The 19538-nt window shown below is 35.7% G+C and overlaps 1 protein-coding gene and 2 pseudogenes across 8 annotated transcripts in view; 1 reads left to right on the plus strand and 2 right to left on the minus strand.

The window, feature by feature from the left end:
* The window catches only part of LOC150103183 (uncharacterized), a 167124-nt gene that overhangs the window by 14873 nt on the left and 132713 nt on the right, over positions 1–19538 (minus strand). For 2 of the 8 annotated variants that reach the window (XM_090397557.1, XM_090397553.1), the window contains one exon: positions 14162–14192. The exons of the other annotated variants lie outside the window; for them this stretch is intronic. The gene's annotated coding sequence lies outside the window, so the exon portion shown is untranslated. The remainder of the gene's footprint in view (positions 1–14161; positions 14193–19538) is intronic. 8 annotated transcript variants of the gene reach the window in all.
* On the minus strand, positions 15399–15574 carry LOC150103184 (U2 spliceosomal RNA; annotated as a pseudogene).
* LOC150103185 (U2 spliceosomal RNA) lies at positions 15543–15721 on the plus strand (annotated as a pseudogene).

Below are 19538 nucleotides of genomic sequence, written 5' to 3' on the forward strand. Positions count from 1 at the left end.
GCACCACGAGAAGGTGAAGATTGGACATTAGGTCAGAAGCCCTGGTCGGTTCTCTGCATTCCTTTAAAGGCTATGTGGAGGTCTCCTCTCAGTTATACAGCTTTGACCCTTAAGCACCCCAGATATTTCAGTGTACACTAAACAGGGATATCTCCACTAAACTTGAAGGAAAACAAACTCTACAGATATGAACAGATTTAATATGGATAAATTAAAGAATAATTGTAATGGATGCCTTTCCCAACTGATTCTGTTATTGAGCATTACAGAATATTCTACAAAACCAGAATTCTCATGTCAGAAATGTGACATATCTACTTTCATTTTCATGTAGTTATATGGGTGTTGTCCACAATATGAAATGTTGTATGCCAGGAAAGAAAACTGGTTCTGATAAATTCCTTAGGCACACTAGAGCTACGATTTTTGTTGAATGTAGTAGTGTTCCTTATTTGTAAAGATGTATTTTGGCAATGGAAAGGTGATAGCTGGATTATAATCAGAATTTCCTTGTTCCCTGTTAGTTTTCTATACTTTCTGTGATGTTCTTGAAAAATGAGATCTTTCCAAGAACTTCTTGTATAGTTTTTTTATTGTTTTAAATAAAGGATTAAGAGAGATAATTCATTTTTTAGATGTCTCATTAGAGTAACAAATTCAACTTTGACTACTTTTTGAGGATAGTGAGGAGAATTCTTGCAGATAACCACAAAAAAATATGCCCATCTGTCACCTCAGATGGAGACCATAGTTTTCATTAATGTGTGTATATGGAAAATAAACATGGCAAGAAAAAAAAAGATAAAGCGAGCAATGGATGTTAAAAGAGACCAAGGTACATGAATTTGAGTCTCAGATCAAGTCCATAGTCCATGAATTAATTAACAATAGTGTAATTAAAGAATGAAAGAAATTTCAAGATGTGATAATAGGAACAATAGAAGAGAGGAACAAATGAAAACAGTAAAGAAACAAGTAACACATTGGTGGAATATGTTACTTGTGTGACAGAGAGAAAGAAGCAGAAATCAAAAAATAAAGCTTTTCAAAAGTTCATACAGATTACATCAAATTATATCGTAGTGAATGGAATTTCTCAGAAATACAGCTGGATATACCAAGTGAGACCATAATACAAATGAAGAAATTTTACAATCCCTGAATATAAAACCAATTAACTACTATATAAGTAAATATAAATAAAAATGGTTAGAACATCTAAATTGAATGGAGAACAGCAGACTGCTAAAAATACTATAGATATAAAATAAATGAAAACAGAATTGGAAGACCAAAAAAGTGATGGCATAAGACCGAAACAAGCCACTTGGCCTAAAATACATGATTAAAAAAAAAAAAAAAAACAAGAGAGAGAGAATTTACATGTAATTTAGAGAAAGATATTAATGGGACAAGCAAATATTATAGAGATTAATGAACAAAAAGCAGCAATAAGAAACCAGGTTTTTTAATAAATAGAGATGAAAATTTTGTGCCTCTCAGAAGATTAGGATGATGTAGAAACATTTTTTTAGACATCTGTTAAGATGAGAGCCATAGTGAAATAAACTGCTATGAATACTGAGAAGAGAAAGATAATAGATATGGAAGAAGTTGAAGATACATTTAAGGAAGATGAAAAATGGAAAAACTCTCTAGAATAGATGATTTGACTGTTGAAATGAACAGAGATCTGGTGGTCCGGATTGTGTGACATTATACAGGGAATAACATTGTGCAAAGATTTATGAAAGGATAATGGCAACAAGAATAAGAAATAAAATAGAGGAAGGCCTAAAAGAAGAGGAATTTGGTTTTAGAAAAGGGAGATCAACTATTGATTTAATTTTTGCTGTAAGGTAAATGATGGAGAGATACTGGTCATTTGGGAAAAGTCTGTTTATGGTTTTCTTATGAAAAAGCCTTTGATTGGATCCAACAAGAAAAGTCTTGAAAAGTTTCATCATCATCAAATTCCTGACAGGATATGATAGTACTACATGAAAAATTTACATCATTACTAACTTCTTATCTACAATTTTCCTCCAAATCAGTCTGTTAAATGTCAAGACTCCATTATAATCGGGTCTTATATTTCTGTCTTCTAAGGCACTTTTTACTGTATCAATCCATCTATATCTTGGTCTTCCTCTGGGTCTTTTTCCTGCCAACCTGGCAGAGAACACTTTCTTGCTAATCTTTCCTCTCCCATTCTGCTTAAGTGACCATACCATCTAAGATTAGCTCTACTAATGCATTCCTGGATGCTGACAATATCAAGTTCTTTCCTAATATCCTTGTTTTTAATATGATATTGCAATTGATGTCATCTGTTCATGCCCCTAATCTTTCTCAGGACTCTCATATCTGTGGTTTCTAGTCTTTGGTCAAGTGATTTACTTCTAACCCAGCTCTCAGATCCACAAGTTAAAATTGGTTTAAGCACTGTCTTGTATACAACTAATTTCTCTCTTATTCCATATAAATTTATTCAGTTGAGTTCCTACCATACTAGCTTTGTTGATTCTGTTGTCTATTTCCATATTTAACTTACCATCTTCATCAAAAATCGTGCCTAAGTAGCTGAAATGTTTTACTTGTTGTATAAGTTCTCCATTCACAATGCAGTTGATATTTTCAATGTTTCTTCCTATTTTCATTGTCTTTGTCTTTTTAATGCTGACCTTCATACCATATCTATTACAACAGTTATTCAATTTAGTCAGTGAATCTTGCAGACATGTAGCGGATTTATTTAGAAGTATAACATCATCAACATAAAGCAAAGAGCAGAGATTAACACCTCCAATTTTGATATCTGGTTTAATACCACTTTACTTCATAATGTGATCCATATATATACTGAATAACAGAGGGGATAATGCACATACTTGTCTGACACCAGATTTAACATTAAACCATCTTCCTGTACTTCCTTCAATTCTAACTACTGACTTACAACTCAAATAAAGACTAAGTATTGCTTGATATAATGCCCCATTAACACTGTAGCGTATTGAATAGCTTCTCTCTTGGCACCTTGTCATATGCCTTTTCCAGATCTACAAAACTTAAATACAGATCTTTGTTATATTCCCATGATTTCTCAACTATCAGTCGTAAAGTGAAAATCTGATCCTGACAGCCTCTATTTGGCCTGAATCCAGCATTCTTCAACAAATTCTCCTCCACAATCCTTCTCCGCCGTTTCTCAAGTATACTTGCATATATCTTAAACACTCAGTAATGAAATGCCTCTGTAATTCTCACATTCAGTTTTATTTCCCTTTTTATATATGGGTACTATGAGAGCTGTACTCCAATCATCGGGAATTTGCCCCTCTGTCTAGGCCTTCTGAACTATGCAGCACATCCACTGTGTGGCTTTTATACCTCCATACTTGAGCATTCCTGGTCGAATATCATCTACTCCTGCTGCCTTTCCACATTTCAGGCTTTTGATGGCTTTTTCTACTTCAAGTATGTATAAATATGTATCCCTGACTGCATACCTGGTCAGTGTTTTTTACCAATGTGTTGTCATCACTGCTTGTTTCATTTAGCAGTTTTTCAAAGTAACTACTCCATACTTCAAGAATATCTTTTTCTCCAGTTTTCATGTCACCTTTATCATCTCTAATTACTTTTACAGCACTCTTTCCTCCATTTCTGAGCTTCTTCAACAACCTCTAGAATATCTTGTCACTTTCTTGATATTTATTTTCTGTGTTCTTGCCAAAGTCCTCCCATGACTTTTGTTTAGCCAGTTTTACACAGTGTTTAGCTTTCTTACATTTGTCTCTGTATTCTCTTCGAGCACAAGCTGACTTATTTGCCAGGAACTTTTGATATGCTTTCTTCTTTTCCTTCACTACCTCTTTAACTTCCTGTGTCCAACATAGCGTTCTGATTTTTCTATCCTTCCACACAACCTCACCACATGCCTCACTGGCTGAATCAATCAGTGTTTTCTTCAGGGATTGCCACTGAATCCCCAAGGTTTGGTTCCTGCTCTGAAATTCTTTCATTTTTTCTTGAATAATATTGGTGTATTTTAGCCTACAGTTCACATCTGACATCTGTTTTAAAGAGAACAAAAGCTGTTCAGCTTTTGTTCTCTTTAAAACTTTCTTACATGTTCTTCTTTTCAATATGAAATTCAATTTTATCCTGCTCAAGACTAAATAGTGATCACTTCCAATTTCAAATCCTCTGTACACTCTGGTGTCCTGCACCAGTGGGAAAACATCACTATCAACAATAACGTAGTCAATGAGACTTTTCTTATTCCTTGCCTCTTCTCTCCATGTGAATTTGTGCACATTTCTATGTTGGAACATTGTGTTAGTAATAACCAGTCCATGTCCTGAGCAGAAATCCAACAGGTATTTGCCATTATTATTAGCTTTGCTCTTTTCTCCAAATTTTCCCAAAATATTTTTGTATGTCTCACAATTATTTCCTACTCTGCTATTTAGATCCCCAACAAGGACCAACTTTTCCTTTTTCATTGTGTCAGTTGCTTTCTCTAAAGCCTCAAAAAATTTCTCCACTTCTACCTTAGTAGAACCTTCTGTGGGACCATAGGCACAAATAAGTCTCACTGTCCAATTCCCCATTCTGATATTTGCCCACATCATTCAACTTGAGACTGCCTGCCATTCAAGAAGATTAACCTCGTATTTTGTGTTGAATACTATGGCTACTCCTTCTTTTCCTTGATTGTCATTTCCTGAATATAAAATTTTTCATTTATTGCTCAGAAAGATCTCACCAGTTTGTCTTTTTTGTTTCAGTCACCCCTATTATGTCGATCTAGTACTTATCCAATTCCTCAGCTAGCTCCATTTCTTTGCCATTCAGGCTTCTTATGTTGATAGTACCGATCCTGAACTCTTGGAATGTTGAGTTGGGATAAGTTTTAGGATTTGTTCCAGTAGCTGACTTTTTGCTGTTTGCCCTGGTTCCCTGGCAAAAACAAGGAGGTCTTGTTTAACCAGCCGACGCCCCAGCCAGCATGAAATTGTGTTGTTGTATCATCATTTGGTTTAAGCCAATAAGAATAAATACAATTTGGTCGGCTAACTCCCAAATTGGCAGCACATCCTCGTACGTTCAGTATCCAGGTAGATACCTAACAGAGTGTACAACGTTAAGGTGAGGATTGGATATTAGGTCAGAACAACGTTAAGGTGAGGATTGGATATTAGGTCAGAAGCCCTGGTCAGGTCTCTGCATTCCTTTAAAGGCTATGTGGAGGTCTCCTCTTAGTTATATAGCTCTGACCCTTAAGCACCCCTCTCAAAAAGTTTAAGTACGTCAAATGTAAGGTAGTTGTGAAAAGTATTTTTTTTTTAAAATCTGGAGTGGTTTACACTTAAGGGATGATGAATAGTGTCTTAAATACAATTAGCGACCAGAAAGAAGAAACAAGTTTACAGATGGTGTAGCAAACTATAGATTACATATTAATAACAAGAGTGACAGCATGGGTTTAAACAGAAAAAAAGTTAATGGTGTTAGACTTAATGGTAAATCTTAAAAGTAGTAACATTTTCAAATATTTGGATAGTATACTTTCTGGCAGAGCCTCCAAAGCTCAGTCATTATAGACGAAGCCCTTTGGTCCAAAAGACCTCAGTTCAATTCCTGTCAGTGACATGGTGTGAGGGACCTTTATCTGGTCTCTTTCAACAAAAGGTGAGTTAGCGTGTCTCATATGGAGGTTGTGGTTTTTTTTCACCCGGAAACTCAGGTTTTTCATCCCAAAGTGAACACATGCATCTACGGACATAACACTAGGCATCGGGCCAACCACCTTATCCTCAAGATGGTTGCGGTTACAAGAATAAGAAACCTCGACACCGTAAAAAGTAGAAGGGGATTATTAAGAAAGATACTTTCTAGTAATGAGAATTAAGATCAGGGAGATGAATGATTTCCCTGAGCAATGTCGTTTTTTTTTTTTAAACAGTATAAGTAGTCAATTATTTCACAGCAAGATCCATTTTATGTTATGCAGCAAAGATATGGAGCCTAACAAAAACAGACATAAGTAATCCATTATACTAAATTATGGGGAGAACTACATTAAGAGTAATGATTTAATATAAACAAAATAATCACCCAATGTTTTGATCTTATCAAGGTCATCATCACTTGGAGATACATACACACACATCAACACTGAATGGGATAAGAGCCCCATGCCTTACATAAAACAACTTCACTGCTCGCATTATAAAAGAATTTACCATGATTATTCATTCACAAGGCAAGTATTGACATTTAGAAATCACCCATTAGATCTTTCTAGATGTCAGACTAACTTTTCAGCCAACTATCTTGCATACATTACTGGACAATAGTTAACCCATGCCAGCTCCCATGTTGATGTGGTTCCATTTCAATTTATACTGTTACAGTTACTACATGTTCTGTAGGAACTGTTAGTAATGTTATAGGTTATGTTAGCCTTTTATTATATTTTTGTTCATCTTAATCCAGAAGAAGAAGCCACAAGCATGTGGCAAAACTAGTAGGTTTTCATTTTTATGTTACAGCCAAACAAATCCAATAACTATGTATTGCTCAAATTTCCATTTTATTTGGGAATGTGCACCCTAAAGAATTAAAACGTGTGCTTCAAAATTGCAGAATTCTTTCTGCAATCTATCTCAGGAACCTTCTGAGAACACTTTTTTGTATATAAGATATTTTTTCTTTTATGAAATATCACCCCCATATACAATGAAGTAGTTAAGACGGTAACCAATTAACTGGTTGAAATCAGTTGAATGATGCAACATATAACAGTGTCTGCAGCATTTTATTTTGTTCTTCCTGACAATTTTCCAAATTTAAATGAAAACAGTTGAATAATCTGTGGGAGATGTTGCAGAGAAAGGAAATCATTCTGCATCTGACCTTCTTTAGTCTATTACATTAAATTTCTCATAAGACTTTTAAAGTGTACTATGTCTATAGAAGAAGCTAACCCCCCACCAACACACACATACATTAACAGAAATGGAATGAATTCTTCATGACCTTAAGTAATTAATGTCAATAAGCTAATTCCAAATTGAGCTGAAACTGAATGATGCAATGAGACTTGCAGAAATGTTAGTAGAGGGTATATTCCCCTTCACTGTGAAATTTTTCAGACTCATAAACCATATTAGAAACAACTGTTCTTAAATTTGGACAAAATAAGTTGAACAATGTAATCTGTTGAATGATGCAGCAGTCTGTGGAGGACATGGTTCTACCCCCCCCCCCCAATTTTAGTAAAATTAGGTTGTATTTCTCAGAGGGGCTCTCAGTAATAAATATGTATATTACAAATTGTGAGGTTTAAATCATTTAAATGACACAACCTATAAAAAAGAGGAAAAAAATTGTTTTTTGGACATTTTTCACTGTTTCCAAAGTGTAAAAAATACCAATTAATACTTTAAATATGGCAGGCTACTGCCATATTTAAAGCATGTATTTAGTCAGTTTACTATATTTAAAGTGTGTATTTAGCCAGTTTACCTGTTATATGTGAGAATAAAATTCATGTTACCTCTGCATGAGACCAGATAACTCGTATTCATTTGAAAGGCCTTTATAAAGGTTCTTGTTGTCCTGGACGAGAAAAAGAAACCTTTATAAAGGATTCAAATCTAAATTCTTTCCAATGAAGGGAAAAGTGTTATAACATCCTCACAACTGTACTACAGAGGTTCTAATTTGGAGGCTATATAACTTTGTTGAATAAAAGTGTATTAATAATATACAACTCCAAAATAAAGTTATATTACATTGAACTGAATTTTTTCAATTTTTTAATGATTTTTTCAGAGAGGCTCTGTAACTCATTCTATAAAAATGATATCTATTGGATAGAAAGACCATCGTTTGAGTCCCATCTGTAATGGGATTCATTTGAGGAATGTTTATAAGTACTTTTCAACTAAAGATAAGTTAGCCAGTCGCATATGGATGTAGCAGGATTTTCCTCCATGTTACAAGACAAACAAACAAGATGGAAATATACAAAATTGACAGGCATAGTGGATATGTAGGTAGAATTAGCCACTAAGCAAAAGATGAAGACAAAGATAATTTTGCAATAAGAGCATTCAGTAACTTGTTGCCAAACAGTTGGATCAGTTGGATTAGAGTGGTGATTTTCATAGTGCAAGTTGCAACCCATTAGTGGTAGCAAGATTTGATTAGCAAAAATGAATTTTTTTTAAACTCATACTGATTAATTGGAAAGAATTATAAATAACTATTTCCGTAGTTTTAAAAACTCAGTAATGACATTTTGATGAAATTGGGGACATGTTCTTGGTTTGCTTAATTAAATGTGATATTGGCAATTACTTTTTTAAAGAAGCTTTCTGTCTACAAACTCTCTCAAATGTATATTTTAATATCTTTCCATTTTTAGAATGATCACTTTCAGAGTAATTCGAAGTATGAATACATATTCATACTGCGAATTGTATTCATATGAATAAATGAATAAACTATACAGAAAATTTTAACTCATAATTGACAACACTTCTTATTGTGTGGGTATAGACATAGTGCCCAACAACAACAACACACACACACACACACACACAAAAATAAAATAAAGAAGAATTTTGTGCACTATATGAATACATTGAGTGCACAGATTTTTTAAAAATTATTATTATTACTTGTATAAAACTGATTAGAGATACTGTGTTGTAGGGACCACTACGTATCTTTACTTTGGTTGTTGGGATAATCTTCATTTACCATTAATATCTAAGGCCTTTTGTTTGTGAAACAAGTTATGCAGTACCAGTTTTCCCCCCTTCTAAATAGCAATCCAATTTTTTTTTAAAACTATTTCCTCAGATGTTTCTGCATATGGCATAATAATAATAAAAGACACATGACATCAAAATATATATAAATACATATTTGTCCAAACAATAAAAATGAGACAGGTAGTGTACATGTACAAATATCAGGTAAGAACGTCACTAAAATTTTAAATCTAGTTCAGCTAGCCATTTAAGTTGAAGGATCTGCCTCAAAAAAAAGTCTTTTAGGTCACCAGTGTAAGGCTCTGTTTCTGAATATTTGCCACTCTTGGATGAATGAGTAAAACCTACATTTTAAAAATTGGTGTATTACCACCATTTTATCTCCCCACTTTACATAAGGTGATGATTCATAACCATCAAATCTTGGGGGAATGGCTTTTCCATAAGCTTATGTATTATAATGGGAAAATGCATTCTTTAAACCAGAAAAAACATTACTAGGACACATACATTGTTTCGGTTTTGCTGTGCATCAGTCACTTAAAATCATCTTCAATTTAACTTAGCAGGTAAGAATTATCAGCTGTCTAGAGAAGACATCAGAAGAGATTACTGAGCAGGCTTTGGACTGGTTTTGCAAAAGTAATCAATATACTTCCCCATGACCTCTTTACTTCTTCTCTCAATTATATTATATCATACTTGACAATAAATTATATTCTTGTTTTCATCTTTATTTTAGGCAAACATAAGCAAACAAAAAGTTTTTGCATGAAATATCTTCATAATGAGGTTACTTATGTAGAGAGCAGTTGACTTAGCACCAAGCTGTCCCATACTCCATAATGTACAGCATACTGTCTTTTTACAGACGTGTATAAATGGCATGTATTATGGTGAAGGTTACTACCCAGAGCAGTTTCAATGATATGTTTGGGTCAAAGATTTCTTCAAGTATAATATACTTTTCAATGCATGAAAGGCTTGCTACAATTATCACTAACCCAGTATTGCAATAATGGGATGATATACCATTTTTGCTATAGTGACTAAACGAATTCCATTTCTGGACTTCCTAGATAAAATGGAGAGGAACCTAACCACATTCCCAAGTGATGATGCTAATAAACTTTGACTCAAAGTCTCCTCAGTACTCAGCGCTAAACTTCCTCCCCCCAAACTTATCTCTAGCTGAAATCAAGGTCCTAAAATCCTTGAGACATAATAACCATCTCACTATAACAAAAGAAGGCAAGGGTAAAGCTGTAGTTATCATGCACACCACATTTGACATGAATTAAATATAAAAATTTCTCTTCTGTTACAAGATCAGGCCACTTACCAGGAGATTCCCCAGACCCCTATCAACAGCCAAATCTCAGCAAAGTGATTAGTTGAGATGAAGACACTATCAAAAAATTGAAGATCCATTCTGGTGGAAGTCACATTTTTATGACCTTCCAAAAATACAAAGGAAGGAGTTTTGCTCAGACCCACAGAGGACTGCATAGATCCCCCCACACACACACGCGCACACTATTGCTTAGCCAAATTCCTAGCTCATCTTTTAAGCTATTATGCTGTCAATACACCCGTCAAAGCTCCATGAAGAATTCATCAGATTATTCATCTTCTTCTGTTCATTGGACATCCACAGATGCCATATGGTCACTCCGATGCTCGGTGATGGGCCACATCAGTCCTCGCCATGTAGTCCTGTTGTATGCTTTTCTGAAGGCTTCAACTCTCTGAAAATCAATCACTCCACACACACAGAGCATCCATCTCATTGACGGTCTACCCCTTCCTCTTTTTTCCTGGAACCTTACCTTCTATTCTTGTTCTGAGAAGTCCTCCTTCCACTCTTACAATATGTCCAAAATATTTAACTTTCTTCTGTCAATATTCTTAAGGAGCCTTAAAGTTCTACTGATCTTTTCTAACATCCATTCATATGTATGCCTTTCAGTATATGATCCTCAACAGCCTTCTGCGACACATTTCAAAAGCAGCTATCCTTTTCTTATCTGACTTCTTTAGGTTGCAAGTCTCACATCCATAAGCTGCTGTTGGAAAAGCAACTGTTTTAGTCATTCCTAATCTTCTTCTTACGTCTTCTCAGCAATTCTTCACATTAATAATGGACCCCAGGTACTCAAACTTGCTGACTTCCTCAATTCTTTCTCCATTAAGGTACATCTGTTTCTCAAGAGCATCCCTGTTTGTATTTCCATTGAGAACCATAATCTTTGTCTTGCTAGGATTAAGTTGAAGTCCTCGGTTATTAATGATCTTGTCAACTCTATCAAGAATTTGTCCTAGTTCTTCCTTGTCATTACAGAGTATGGTATCATCAGCACAACTCAGATTACTGATCAATCTACCACCTATCCTAATTCCTGTCTTGAGCTCATCCAATGCTTCATGCATGATGTCCTCAGTATACATACTAAACAGGTGAGGAGAAAGTAAACATCCTTGCCTAATTCTCTTTCCAACCTGAAGCCAATCACTTAATTCAACACGTTAGTGCCATGGCTTCTTGCTCCCAGTACAAGTTGGCTATCAACTTGATAGTGTGTTGAGGAAAACCCATTCTTTTCATTACTCCTCAGAGTTTCACGTGCTAAACACAGTCAAAAGCTTTAGAGTGGTTTAAGAAACACATTACCAGAGGGATTCTAAATTCTTTATATTTTTCTATGATCTGTCTAAGCAAAGGATCTGATCTCTGGTGTCCTTACCTTTCCTAAAACCTGTCTGTTCCTTGTGTATCTCTGCCTCCACTTTGGCCTCAATCCTATTTAACATGATCTTTAGTAAAATCTTGCTTGCATGAGATATTAAACTAATAGTTCTTGCAATCCTTCATATGTCCTTTCTTATGTAGTGGTAAGAAAACTGGCTTCTAGTCTCCCATATCCTTGTAACCAATCTATGAAACACTTATCTCTCCATCTCCTGTGGCCTTAATTAACTATACTGGGATTCCATCTGCACTTAGGGCCTTACTACTGTTAAGTTGCTTAACTGCTCTTTCAACTTCATGCCTAAGTGGAGGTGGGGGGGGGGGGTTTCCAAATCAGAACTTTCCTGGTGAGAAGGCTTATCCAAATTATCTTTATCCACTCTGTTGTACAGTTCATCACGGTATTCTTTCCATCTGTTTTTGAATTCCAATTCTTCTGTTAATCAGATTGAAATCAGTGTCTACTTTGTTCAATTGTTCTCTAGCTCAGTAAATAAGGTAACACATGGTGTTTTTTGTGGCATGTCTAGTTGCTAGATCAGTCAAAAACAATTAGCCCTAAGCTCATGCCACAATATCTCCTGAGAATTATGATGATATAAAAAACTTTTTTTTTTAAATGAGACTATCACCATAAAAAGATGTAACTTATAATACATTAGCACTGCAAGTGGGCTTGAGAGGTAGATAATCTAGAAAACTCAATCAACACCAAACATGCTACTTTATCAAGCCACTTTCAAGCTAACAGCAATCAGTGAGCAATGAAAAATCACCAACTACCTCAAACTGCCTTATGAAGTATACAGAATTCTAATAATTTTTGTTTAGGACCAATGAGAATTGGTAGGCTTTACATGTTTGTATCCTGTTATAAATACAAGTTTTACTGATGAAAACTCTCACTGACAGACATTTAAAAAGCTGTATACCTATCAAATAACATTGCTCTAAGAGTTAGATAATCTGGAAACTCTGCTACGCTAAATATAGTAGTTTTTCAAGTTATTTCAGATAAGCAGGATAGCCTCATAATGGATTTAAGAAAAAAAGAAAAGGAAAAAAAAAGACATTTGCAAACATCCAAGTCACCCATCCTCTCAGACAGAATTCCTAAAATCTTTTCATATCAAAGTACTGCTTAGATATAAAGATTTGACACAAGATATATATAGCATATGTATCCCTTAAAGGGCAAATACTTTGTTTTGAACAACTATTGAAGAACTTCCCGCTTTGAATTTCTTAAATGCTGTTTTATACTATATTCGTAACTTTTTCTTATGGTAATACGACACAAAATATTAAATCGTAAAAAAAAAGATGTTTACTGATTAGCTTATATTAAACCACTGGATATTAAACCAACATCTCCAGAGCACAACTACTTGCTACATTCTAAACATGATATTAAATATATAAAATAAAACAATTCAAATTGTAATGGACAAAAGAGCCAGTCTGACTTAGTGCCCTCTAATGTTGTACAGGAGGAGTCACTACAGTTGCTGTTTAAAGTTGATCTTAAGATGACTATCTCCCAAATTTATGGTAGATTAATACTACTATACTTGTTTAAGTTAGAAGAATGCTTCATAGCCATTGCTGACCTGTAAGCACTTCTATATAGTACACAGTACACTAGGTTTCTTTCATCTAATCCTGTGTAAAGGGATGGCCACAGTGTGGTCTGCCAATCCTGCCTTGCCATAATGATGGTGGTGAATATGTTTCTTGTGTTTTACAAGGCAGATGTTAACAGATCTTGTGTGGCCACAGTCAAGTTACTATCACAGGACACTTCATACATTTCTGGACGTGCTTAAGAATGGAGTATGTCCTTAGAAGAGTGGATGATAGTTGCTAATTTGACCTGTGGTATGAAGGATATAGTTCATCATTACTTTAGTTCTTTTCAGATGTACCCTGTAAAAATGGAATAGGAATTATTCCATTCCATGCCAGCAAAGGTTGGGTGATTGGTAGAGCCTCTGCAACTAATGGCTCAGTTAAGTAAGTTTGAGCGTGGTTAGTAGTTGGAAGGGGACCAATCATTCGATGCTGTTGGCACACTCTCCCTCGATGAGTCTTTGGACTCCCTGGAGGTGTCACATAATAATAATAAGGAATAATAGTGCTTTGCTCTAGTGTGTTGGGGGTTGATATAGTATTTTCCCCCTGTTTTGTAGAAACTGTAGCCACTGGCAAAAAAAAAAAAGTATAGCGATGATAGTTGAGTTCTGTGGCAAGGCTGCATTACTAGAATAAATAGTCCTAACATAATGAGGATTCCATACAATGATTGTTTCCATAGAAGCCGTTTTAAATATGAAAATGGCCTTTTCATATTTAAAACGCAACTTTATTTTGAAAATGGCCTTCGCCTTTTCAAAATAAAGTTGCGAAGCCCTTTTATATTGCCCAAATTTAAATGATTGTCTCTCTCTCTCTCTCTCTCTCCCCCAAAGGTTTGAGAGATTCTCATTTTATGTAAATCATTAAAAGTTTTTAATAATATTTATGTAACCATCAAAAAGTTTTAATATTATTTATTAATACTAATTTCTAGCATGTGACAACAGTTTTTAATCGGTAAACCACAGATTGTTGTACGTACCTTGTATTCCCACTCTTTGATGTGCTTGTTCCTACGAAAAAAAGTACGAAATATCTGTACTTTCATTTCATTAACGTTAATTACTGTGGTTATTGTGTAACTTGTTGTTTATCATTGTAATAGTTATTTCTTATGTTATATCTCATGTGGAAGTTTCAGTTTCACTAATTTTAAAGAAGCATTTTTTCAATTTACAGGTTAGTGAGTCATGAAATTAGTTTGGAAATCGTGACCTGACCAACCAACATTGTTTTTAAAAAATGAAATGCAATAGAAAATATCAAAGTATTTCATTGATTTCATAGCTTTAACACATTCATGCCATTTGGTCACATTCCAGTTTTCTCAGAGAGAGAATTCATTTGATGGTATATTATGTTCCTTCTACACTGACTAGACACGTTTTTACAAAGTTTTAAATATATACAGCATGCTAATTTGAATGCTTTAAATGAAATGATAACTGTAAAATTAGTATTGGCTTGATGATAATGTATGGTGTCTCTGTGTGTGTGTGGGGGGGGGGGGGGTTCATTATACAGAGTCGAGTAATTTTCATTCTAGATGTCTCCAATTTACACTTACTGTTACTACATATAGTACGCAGACTCTGTCCAAACTGTATTTAGCAGTACAATAAAGTTACTAAAGGTAAATGTGTTTATGATTAAATTATAACTAGAAAATTAGTATTGTCTTGATGATTTTTCTGTATGTGTGTGTGGGGGGGGGGGGGGGTTATCGTTATGCAGAGTCAGGTCATTTTCATTCTAGATGTCTCCAATTTACATTAACTGTCACTCTACATATGCCACTACAGACTCCTGTATGAACTGTATTTAGTAGTACAATAAAGGTACCTGTTTTTCTTGCATTTGCAGTATGGTGTCTGTTGGAAAGGGGATATTTATCACTATACAAAGGCATTTTCACCCAGCTTCTGAAAGGATGAGCATAGCAAATAAAAATGAATCCTAAGTTTTAGGACAAGCACACCTATGGCATTATATAAAATATTTTCAATTTCTGTTTTTTGTTTTATGAGTTTTTTTTTTCCTACACTGTATTTAACTGTTAATAAAATTCATACTTGATGTTAACTTTTTTTACATTTTTGTTTATTTATTTTACTATATATATAAAAGGACACACATTGTTTTGCAAAACTTTTGTTTCAGTTTAATATATATATGTGTGTGTGTTTTCATTTCTCCTTAATGGGGAGAGAGAGAGAGAGAGAGAGATGACCCTAGAGGTAGTACAACACCAAGTCAAAAGCTGAAGTAAATTACATGCACCTTGCCACCTTCCAAAAAGCAGTTTGATATCTTGGGAGGCCATGGGGTCTGTATCAAATATTAAACTCATAAGAACAGATACTACACTTTTCACCTTTTGGCTTTTTGAATAAGTGTGTGGTATCTATTCTTATCAGCTTAATATCTGATATGGGCCATGTGATATTAAACTGATTTTTGAAAGGTAGCAAAGTGCTTGCGGCTTGCTGCATGTTGGCCATGAGTGACCTGGTATTGTACAACCTTGGACTCCTCAAGGTAATGTTTCTTGGCCTTATATAAGGTCAGTAGCAAAATTTCCACCGCTAGGGGGAAACTGCACGAACTGCACTAGAGAAAAAAGGGGCTCGAGGTTATGTGGTGAGTGGTCGGTGTAATTTAGCGCTCGTGTAAAATTGGTGATTTTTGGTGTTTTTCCTTAGAAAATTGGTTTTATAGTATATTAGAACGATTTTCATGTTTTTAGAGTGTTTTGTGTGTCTTTATAACATATTTTATTGGGACTGTCGCCGCTAGAGGGATTCGTAGTGTGTAGTGTTCGTGAAAGCTCCGGATAAGATAAGTATTATTTTCAGTTATCGTTGATAAATTTATTTAATATTGCGTAGTTTTGTTTGCCTTGCATCTCTTAGTGCATCTTTTTGTGTGTTTTTGGTGTGTTGTAATTTATAATTTGATAAAATACGTTGCAAGTAAGTATGGCTCCGGTACGAAGGAAAATGGCGGCCAGTAATGATGGTTCACCATCTTTATCAAAGAACGGTAGTATAAAAGAGATGATTCAGTGTACTAGCTGCGAAATGTACGCTTTGCAGAGTGCGGTCGGAGTGTGGTTAGATGATAATAAAGGAGTGAATGTGTGTAGAAAATGTAGAATGAGAAATTGAAGAGTATTTCGGATCATGAGTGTGATATTTTTGTCAAACTTCAGAATGAAGAAAATAGGGATATGACAAGAAACGGCGAGGTTGTACCAGAGAATTGTGAGAGTGTGAATGTAGAAAGTGTGAATGATAGTATTAATGGTTTTACTGAGAATAAAAAAGATGAGATAGACGCAATGAGTGAGATCGCGTTGTTGAATGGTGCGATAGAAAGGGCAAAACAGCAGCTAGAGCGTATGAGCAAAAGTCAACTGAATGAACCAGCCAATAATAAAAAGTATGACAGGAAAAATAGACGTATGAGTGTAAACATAACAAAATGAAGGATAGAGTGCTGTATGGAGACTCGTTAGTATGAGGTGTGATAGTAGAGGATTTGACAAAATTGTACCAACCTGGTGCGACCATAAAGGATGTAACTGAGTCTATTAGAGAGCAAAAGGAAAGGGTGAAAGAAATGATTGTTGTGGCAGGTACGAATGATTTGAAAGGAGACAAAATGGAAATGATAGAAGACCTGAATGAATTGTTTGAGGTAGCAAAAGAAAAGAGTGAGAGAGTTAGAATGATTAGTCTTTTGCCACGGTATGACAGTGGAATGTTTAAAAGGAGGGACATAATTGCGAATGACTTGATGCGTGGGTTATGTATGACGAGTGGTGTGGAATTTGTGGACGTGTGGAGTGAGTTCGATGGGCGAAAGGATCTATATAAGATGGATGGCTTGCATTTGAATGGTTACGGTGTAAGAAGACTTGAGAAAGTATTGCTGAATGTGGTGGATGTGCAAATTCAGGGAAACTAGATTTATTAAGGGGGGGGGGGAGTAGATATACAGTCCTTAGGGAGGCAGTTGAATGTAAGAATGAATATAATATGCCCAAGCAAATAAGGACAACAAATCAGAGTGGGATAGTTAATATAAGGCATCAAGGTAGGGTTAGGAACAAGAAGGAAGAGTTTTTGGCCATGGTTGGCACTTCCAGACCACAGGTTATTGGTATTAGTGAAACATGGCTGACGGAAGATGATATAGTTAGTGGGATAGAATGTGTAGGTTATAGTGTGTTTAGGAGGGATAGAGAGAGAATAAAATGGGGGGGGGGGGTATTGATGATAGCTGATGAACTGCAGCCAAGGAGAATTAAGTTGTATTGCAGGATAGTGAAAGGAGCTCATTTGATTTGGTGTGAGATTGAGACTGGCAGAATAAAATATACAGTTGGGTGTTGCTATAGACCAGGTGATGGAATAGATGGTGGGGATAGTATGCATAAACAAATTGATAAAATGAGTGGAAGGAGGGTAATTATTATGGGGAATTTCAACTATGGTTGCATTAATTGGAGTGAGGAGAGGACACACAGGAGGAAGGAATTGGATTTTATGCGGTTATTAAGGGATAACTATCTGCGACAGCATGTAATGGAAAATACTAGGGGTCAGAGAGTGCTTGACCTAGTAATTACATCTGAGGATTTGGCTGTAACAAATATGACCACATTGCCACCAATCGGTGAGAGTGATCATAGGGTCTTGACTTGGGAGGTGGCTAAAGGTGTAGAATTTTCAATTAAGACAGGATACATGTGGAATTATCGGGCTGGAAAGTATGACAAGCTTAGGAGTTTAATTGGTTCAGTGCCATGGCATGTACAACTGCAAGGACTAGAAGTTGATAGTGCATGGGAGGTAGTTAAGAAGTGTTTGCATGAAGAAATGGCTGACTGTATACCTAGAGTCCGAATAATAAATCAACTAGGGGTTAAATGGATGAATAACACCATTAAGCTTGAGCTGCAAAAAAAGAAACAACTATGGAGGGAATTTAAGGAAAAGGTGACTGGCACGCACACGAACGGTATAAAGCGCAGGCCAGAAGGGTAAAGTGTGGTAAGAAAAGTAAAAAAGGATTACGAAAGAACATTGACCATGCAGGCTAAAGAGAATCCTAAACAGTTTTTTTAGATATGTAGCAAGTAAAAGGAAAAATGTACATGGCAGAATGATTTTAAAGAATGCCGATGGTAGGGAGGTAACTGAATCAGTTGATATAGTTGAGTTACTGAGTGAGCACTTTGCAAGAATATATCATCCAGATGGTGATATTGCAGAAACGAATGTACCAGTAGATTATACGGGAATTGTGGTGAATGAAGTGGAGGTGAGTAGTCTATTGCATAACCTCAATGTCAATACATCTGTGGGATTGGATGGTATACCAGCTCGTGTTGTACGAGAAGCAGCTAAAGAATTGTCAGTACCCTTGACCATTTTGTTTAATTTGAGTCTCAGGTCTGGGTTAGTCCCGAGGGGGTGGAAAGAGGGGGAAATAGTTCCACTGCATAAAGGTGGTTCCAAGACTGCTGTTGTAAATTACCGACCGATTAGTATATCAGGAATCATTGTCAAGGTCTTAGAGGAATTAGTCAAGAAAAGAATACAGGATTGGATAGATGAAAATGGGATATCGTATGGGGGACAACGCGGTTTTGTGAAGTGTAGATCATGCCTCAGTAACTTGCTCACGTTTTATAACACAGTGACGGCTGAACTGGATAGGGGTAATGGGTTTACAGTAATACTACTCAACCTTGCCAAGGCTTTTGATAGGATACCACATAGAACCCTGATCAGTAAACTGGAGCAGGTGGGGATAGATATAGGGTTGGTGAGATGGATAGGAGGGTGGTTGAAGGAGAGATACCAGAGAGTAGTTTATTCAGGAGTGGAGTCTAAAAGACGGCTTGTGACTAGTGGAGTGCCACAGGGCTCTGTTTTTGGACCACTGCTTTTCAATTTGTTCATCAATGATATAGGAAAGGATTTGAGAGGAAGTGTTCACTTGTTTGCTGATGATGCAAAGTTGGGTAGAGCAATTATGAGTGCACAGGATGTCAAAATTTTACAGTATGATTTGGATAGTTTGGAGGACTGGGCTAGGAAAAATGGATATCAATTTAATGTGCCAAAGTGTAAGGCAATGCACTTTGGGGTGAAAAGAATAGCAGCAGTATATTGCATTGGTGGAACCGTACTCCAGGAGATTGATGAGGCCAGGGATTTGGGAATGTTGGTGGATAGGGAATTGAAGTTTAGGGGCACATTGCAAAAGTGACTAAAACAGCTCACCAAATCACTTGGCTTCTGAAAAATACTTTAACATGCAGAGACAAACAAGTTGTTGTTCCTCTG

The sequence above is a fragment of the Typopeltis vanoorti genome, chromosome 9 (genome assembly GCF_054136105.1).
Source record: "Typopeltis vanoorti isolate ZY-2024b chromosome 9, IOZ_Tvanoo_1.0, whole genome shotgun sequence".
NCBI classification, from domain to species: Eukaryota; Metazoa; Arthropoda; class Arachnida; order Uropygi; family Thelyphonidae; genus Typopeltis; species Typopeltis vanoorti.